We start from the raw sequence: 7,241 nt of genomic DNA, 5'->3' as shown, positions 1-7,241 counted from the left end.
TTGAAACCTTACCGCTTAGTTGCTATTAGCGTCTGAAGTTCAAAGCTGACCTAATGGAGCACTGGGTCTGGTTGTGAGGGTACCAGGTGCTGCCCCGGGGCTGACCCGGATCAGAGACGTCATTTGTGTTTGTTTGGGCCACACAGTAGTTGTGTTAGTTGTCAATACTGAAAACTGAGACAATTTCCTGTTTTTTAAAAATCCAGATTTGTGAGCTGCCCCTGAAACTCTGTGGACTGGCGTTCCAGCAACAGTTGCCAGGGCTCCACGTACAATCACCAAGGGCAGTAGAAGCCCCACTCCTGAGCCAGCTCCCGTGGGAGGGCCCTCAGATGAGGCAGCCTCTCTGGAAGCCCCCCTCGCAGATGAGGCAGCCTCTCTGGAAGCTGCTCTCCCCAGATGAGGCAGCCTCTCTAGAAGCCCCCCTCACAGATGAGGTAGCCTCTCTGGAAGCTGCTCTCCCCAGATGAGGCATCCTCTCTGGAAGCCCCCATCAAATGAGGCAGCCTCGCTGGAAGCTGCTTCCCCCAGATGAGGCAGCCTCTCTAGAAGCCCCCCTACAGATGAGGCAGCCTCTCTGGAAACCCCGCCGCCCCTCGCCCCTGCGCCAGCTCTGGGGACAGTCCTGCAGCGGTAGCCGCAGGGAGTTGTGAGGGTACCTCATCCACAGGAGCACTGAGACAGAGACTGAGTAGCAACTCGGCCAGCCAGGGGAATTCCAGTTAAAATGGACCCATTCGGGTTTACCCCTGTTGCCCAGTTTCTGAGGACAGGTAAGGAGGAGGGGCTGTGGAATTAAACACCCCCCAGAACACGTTTTCCTTGTAAAAGGATGCTTTTGCACCTTCAGATATACTCTGAAACTTTCTCATAAATATGCTAAAGATTGCATTAATAAACTTTGTTACATATAATGCACTGAACTGACGACGTGACCTGTTCATTCTGCTGGCTCATACTCTCCATGTGTCGAGAGCTCCCGCTGATAACACAGTGGCCAATTCCTGGGCCATTGTCCCATTTCGCCAAAGCCATGAATACTGGGAGATATATGAACTTGTATACTGGAAAATGAATTTGTTGATGTTTAAATGAAGATGTCAATATTTTGTATTTCCAAATTCAGTTTTCCCCTTTCTCTTAGTTTTTCTGCTGCAAATAGGCCTTACAGGACTCACGAGTTTCCCTTTATTAGAAGAGCACACTGGTCTGTGCTATGAGACTGAATGACAACATTGCAGGTCACGGAAAAGACAGCCTTTTGAACCTTTGTGCTGCCAGGCTCCCAAGGTCATTCATGGGAGGATCAATTTCAATTATATTTCAGTTTACCGCTGACATCACGGGGGGCAGGAGTAGCTGTCACAAGGAGGCAAGCAGGGGGAGCTAAGGGCATAGTCGGACGCTCACTTTGCCCCCACCCAGCCCCGACCGCAGCTTCCTCTATACCACGTCTGTGCCCCCTCCCTGGAGAGGGTTCCTTTGTGAGAAGCAGTGTCCAGGGTACAAAACCTGGGCAAACAGGGAGAAGAGAGTAGCCAGACTTAGTTCTTTATTAGCAGCACATGTTGGATTTGACCAAGTTCAGTTAAACAAACACAGAACCTCACATCAGTGTATAAAATCTGGTGATGCCCGCCTCATTTGGGGTATATATAGTTAATCTAGAATTAGATGGGGTGTCTATGGTTATCTGCAGTCGAAGAGGGTATATGGTTATCTAGAGTTATATGGGGTGTCTATGGTTATCTGTAGTCATAGTGGGGTATATGGTTCTCTAGAGTTACATGGGATGTATGGTTATCTGCTGGAAGAAAAATCGACAACCTCAGATATGCAGATGATACCACCCTTATGGCAGAAAGCAAAGAGGAACTAAAGAGCCTCTTGATGAAGGTGAAAGAGGAGAGTGAAAAACTTGGTTTCAAACCCAACATTCAAAAAACAAAGATCATAGCATCTGGTCCCATCACTTCATGGCAAATAGATGGGGAAACAATGGAAACAGTGACAGGCTTTATTTTCTCAGGCTCCAAAATCACTGCAGGTGGTGACTGCAGCCATGAAATTAAAAGACGCTTGCTCCTTGGAAGAAAAGCTATGACAAATCTAGACATTGTATTAAAAAGCAGAGACATTATTTGCAAACAAAGGTCCATCTAGTCGAAGCTATGCTTTTCCCTGTAGTCATGTATGGATGTGAGAATTGGACCATAAAGAAAGCTGAGCACCAAAAAATTGATGCTTTTGAACTGTGGTGTTGCAGAAGACTCTTGAGAGTCCCTTGGACTGCAAGGAGAAACCAGTCAATTCTAAAAGAAATCAGTCCTGAATAATCATTGGAGGGACTGATGCTGAAGCTGAAGCTCCATTACTTTGGCCACCTGATGTGAAGAGCCGACTCATTGGAAAAAAAAAAAAAAAAACCCTGATGCTGGGAAAGATTGAAGGCAGGAGGAAAAAGGGACGACAGAGGACAAGATGGTTGGATGGCATCACTGACTCAATGGACTTGAGTTTGAGCAAGCTCTGGGTGATGGTGAAGGACAGGTGTGTTGTGGCCATGCTGCAGTCCGTGGGGTCACAGTCAGACTTGACTGAGTGACTGAACAACAATGGTTGTCCGCAGTCATAGGTGGGTGTATGGTGGGGTGGGGTGGGGGGAACAGAAGTGCAGTCCTGGTGACTCACCTGCAGGAAATGTGGGTGTGGGGGGACAGGCAGGAACAGTGAAGGGGCTTCACAGCTGGATGGAGGCAGTAGCCCAGTCAGTGGTTATCTCAGTGGGGATCCTTGGGTGAGCACTTTGATGAACAGGATTTTGATGCCAATTTAGTTTTCTGCTGTTCTTGTGCCCAAAGGCTTTGCTTGTTTGAAGTGAAGCAAGACCACCACCCCCTGAGTAAAGGGAGTCAGTGATTTTATAGTTCCAAAGGTGTCTTTGGGCAAGAAGTCAGAGCAGGTGTAGGGGGCCGGAGCAGAGTTGTCCCCCCCACCCCCGCCCCCGCCCAACCCTGGTGGCCGCTGCAGGGAGAAGCCTCTAGAGGGCGCAGGTGAGCCCACATGCGGGAGGCCCCGGGAGGGGACAGGCAGTCAGGGAAGAGCACAGAGTCCTGGGAGCGGAGGGAAGTGGGCTGACAGTGAGAGGCCGGAGCCCAGGCAGCTCTGTGGCCGCCTGCCCCACCAGCACCTGCTCCCTGGACACGGCCTGCAGCCATCTGTGAGCCCAGGCGCCGCAACGGGACGGAGCCTGGCTTTCTTCAAGGACCATCTTCTGCTGGGATTGGAAACAGACCCCCCAGTGGGGTCCAGGTAAGGCTTATCCTTCTCTCGTGGTTTCCTAAGCGATTGGGCTATGGATGAGATGGAGGTGTCACCATCCGGGACAGCCCGGGTGCATTTTTGAAATGTGTGTCATTTTTGGGTTGCGTTTCAACAAGCTTTCCCGGTTACTATGCGTCTGTGCTACTGGTTCTAAGACCTGAGAGTGTTCCTTTGTTTTCAGGGAAACACTAGACACCCCATTTTGCTACTAGCTGTGTGTCTGGTGAAGGAGCTGCATCTGTGTGCTCAGCAGGTTTGGGGGCTCAGTGCTGAGACCCTGGAGTCTCCTGGAGCCTGGAGGTGTGCTGTGCGCAGCAGCGGGGGACCCCAAGGGTCCTCGGAGCTACCTGGGTGGTTCTGAATCAAGGCCAAAGTTGTGGCCCCCATGTCTTGGGGTGGGTGGGGGGACAGAGAGTGACTGGGTGGAGACACTTGTCTGGTGGCTCTGGCTGTGATACCTTGACAGCTCGGGGGCAACTAGGGCTCCTGCCCCAGAGTCACTGATTCCCCATCTTCCCGCCGTAACTGCACCTGCTTCTCCCAGGAGGCTGGAGGTGTTGGGCAGTGGGACAGGGGGGAGGGTCCGAGAGGGACGGTAAAGCCACAGGGGTGAGGAGGAGCAAAAGTTCCTCCATCCATTGGGGGAGTTTGACGGAGTCGGGGGGTAATCACGATGAGAGGGGAAGCTCAGCCCGTCCTGTCTGAGGTTCTGAAGTTGTGCTGAGACACTTTGCAACTAAGGGTGAAACTGCAGCTGATTCAAATATTAAAGAGGGAAAAACTATGATGAACCAAAGGAGAAAAAAGAATCAGTTCAGATAACAGAAATATTTCCTGCCCAATTCTGGGATCTCTGAGCCTTAATACCTTCCACGTTACATCTTGACAGGGTCTGCCATAGAGAGGGCTACTCTGCAAAGTTGGGGAATGGGCGTTCATCCCAACGACACCCTGGGTCCCTTGTTGCCGGGGAGAGGATAGGCCCTGCCTGGGCTGGCTAAGCTGGGGTCTCTCTGCCCCTATGCCCTCCCCAGGGTGAGCCAGGCGGTGAAGGACAGTCCTATGACAACGCATTTGGAGGGCAGTCCTGGAAGCACATGTCTTTGGAGAAAAAAGTAAATAAAATTTCCCTGAAATGTTTGAACTTCACTCTCTGATTACCATCCAGTTTCTGAGAGTAAACACGGTATTCGCTTTGTGGAAGATTCATATTTGTGAAGTTCAGACTTGAAGGGGGCCTCGCCCTCTTCCCTGGGTGTCAATGTGTAACCCCAGCCCCTCATGCAGCTCCGCCATGCACAGACCCCCACATCACAGGGTGTAAACTCCGCCGGCTCTTTTAACTGGGGGTCTCCTCCTCCCATCAAAGTTCCTGAGGTCCCCAAGGACCATCGATGAAAGACAGGTCACACGAGTTTTCTTCCTAACTTCTGCAGTTTGCAAAAAAATGAAGTTCATTCTCAAGGAAATGCCCAGAAACCCAGCTTCAAAGACTCAGGTAAACCTGAAATTCAAACACAGAAGCTGTAAACAGGATGGTGTGTTGGAAGCTGGCCCAGTGATGAAGTGCTCAGCCGGCGGTCCCCTCCTGGCCCCCGGGTCCTGCCTGCACGCCGCCCAAGCTTCCCTCCCGGGCTTGCTTCCCTCAGTTGTCCCGGCCGACACCTGCCGGCTCCTGGCTTTGATGCTGTTCGAGGCTCTGCTCAGGTAATTCCGCCTGCCAACAGCATCGTTAATTAACTTGCATTAAGCTCACTTAGCGCATTAGATCAGTTAGGAAACAAAGGTGGAGCCCCTGTGTCACGGTGAGGATGCTGTCCGCCGTGCGCTCACATGCGTGGGCTAGAATTTTATTCAATCTCAGATTTTATTGCCTGAAATAAAGCGAGGGATAATGGACATGTGGGCACTTAGCCTCTGCTCTGTGTTTCTACACTTCACACTTTCATGCTTGTCTTCTCTGCTTTTCAAACAAGGGAATCAAGGCCCAGAGGGGAAGGGATGCCCGGCCGCAGGGCTAGTGACGGTGTGACCCCAGCGTGGCTGATGGGGGTGGAGCACCCGGCGCGCAGGCTCGTGCTGCGCGCCTTGTAGGTGGAAAGTCGGCAGAAACCAGACCTACTGCCGCTGCCTCTGTGGGGATGAGCTGAGAGGGTGCCAGACACCCCAGGTACACCCCTCGGGCTCAGGGTCGTGTCAGCCCCGACATCCCAGGTATGAAAGGCCGACCTCAAGTTCAGGGGTCGTGTCAGCCCTGACACCACGCATTATCTCGGGGAGCTGCCCCCACAAAGATTTGGTGACAGAGGAAAGCAAGGTGGAAATGAGGTGCGGCTGTCTCTGCAGTGCAGACAGGTGACCACAGGGATTTCAGGTGATTCAGTCTGATGATTCTAGCAACAAAGGTGTTCACGTGGCCCTGGGGTTCAGGCCTGGCCTCTGTCAGCAGGAACAGTGAGACTGCTCTTCACTGAACTCCTCTCCAGGGTCTGTCCCAGGAGCAGAGTTGTTACCCCAGGTGGGTGATCCCACAAGGTCAGAGCTCAGGAGAAGCACAGCCGGGGTCTTGGGGCAGGGTGAGCCTGGCCTGAGAGTGGGTGAGGGATCCCACCACCCAAGGCTGCTTCAGTGCCCCTCGAGAGTGGAGGGCGCTCAGTGATAGTGTCCACGGTGGGTGGTGGGTGGGATATTTTGAGTCAGAGAAAGGTCGCTGGCAGTTCTAATCCCACCATGGGGTAGATCCCATTGGCAGAGCCACCCCTCTGGGTTCGGAGACATGGTGCTCCTTCAAGCCTGGTGCCCAGTCGTCCAGGGTGGGACAGGCAGATGCCAGGGGCCCCAGAAATGCCTGGAGTCCTGGGTACACAGTTCTCGGAGAACTCTGTCTCCAGCAGATGGGTCCAGCAGGATGGTGGTGCCGAGCCTTCCGTGGGGAGATGCACTCACGTGAGAGGGCAGCCGTGACCCACTCCCGTGAGTCCAGTCCCCAGTCACTCGCAGGCCATACCCTGTACTTGGCGAGGTTGTGCCCGGGTGGGGAGCCCCTCTCCCGATGGGCGGGGCTGCCACCACTCTGCTCGGAAGCCCTGCTCAGCTGTGCTGTTTCTAGATCCTTCACGGCTGACACATTTCAGAAGTTGGATATAGCAAATGCAAGGTGAGCCCAAACACTGAAATAAGACAGTAGTCACCCGAGAACAATAGGGAGAAAATTCTGCCAACAGCGCCTTAATCCTGGCATAAAGCACTTTCTCAGGACGTGAAGACAGACACGCGAATCCAGATTACAGACGCAAACCGAGAGGCCATGGTTTGACAGCTGTCGGGCCAAATCTTTCCCACTAAAATGTCCATGATGCCGTATTTCCAGTTCCACTGTTCTTAAACTTTGCACCCAGGAGAGAGAAGGCAGGATTTCATGGCGGATTTAATGTGTGTTTCATTGTTGTGGTTGTTCAGTCTCCGAGTATGTTTAATGTTCGTTTATTCATCTGACAAATCTTTTCTGAGGACCTGCTAGGGTGCAGGCACTGCCCTGGGACTGGAGACACGATGCTGCATGGGTGGTAGTGGAAATGACCCCGCTATGGGATGCTGGTCTCCTAGCAAGGAGAGCGGAGCCACAGCCCAGACACAAAAATGACCCTTCAGTAAACCTTGGACCAGGAACAAACACACACGTGGGCAGGGAAGAGCTGCGTCAGACTGAGGGCCCTGCTGAGCAGTACAATCTGAGGGGTGGCCAGCTGGGGGTGCACCTGAGACGCTCCACCCCAGCAGGCAGGCACTGTGGCTACAGCTGAGGGAAAAGGGGTGAACAGGAGCTGGGAGGAGACTGAGGATGGAGGGAGCAGGGCTGGAGGCCATGGCAAGGAGTTTGGGCCTCACTGTGGGCAGTGGGAAGGCAGACTAGATGG

At 52.9% G+C, this 7,241-nt stretch overlaps 1 protein-coding gene across 2 annotated transcripts in view; it reads left to right on the top strand.

The window, feature by feature from the left end:
• Positions 1–3,114: 3,114 nt before the first annotated feature.
• Positions 3,115–7,241, top strand: part of EDAR (ectodysplasin A receptor) — a 52,503-nt gene continuing 48,376 nt past the window's right edge. For both annotated transcript variants that reach the window (XM_043917965.1, XM_043917964.1), the window contains exon 1: positions 3,115–3,312. The gene's annotated coding sequence lies outside the window, so the exon portion shown is untranslated. The remainder of the gene's footprint in view (positions 3,313–7,241) is intronic.

The sequence above is a fragment of the Cervus elaphus genome, chromosome 11 (assembly GCF_910594005.1).
Source record: "Cervus elaphus chromosome 11, mCerEla1.1, whole genome shotgun sequence".
Classification (NCBI taxonomy): Eukaryota; Metazoa; Chordata; class Mammalia; order Artiodactyla; family Cervidae; genus Cervus; species Cervus elaphus.
The sequence above is the reverse complement of the archived record's forward strand: the minus strand, read 5'-3'. Positions and strand labels throughout refer to the sequence as shown.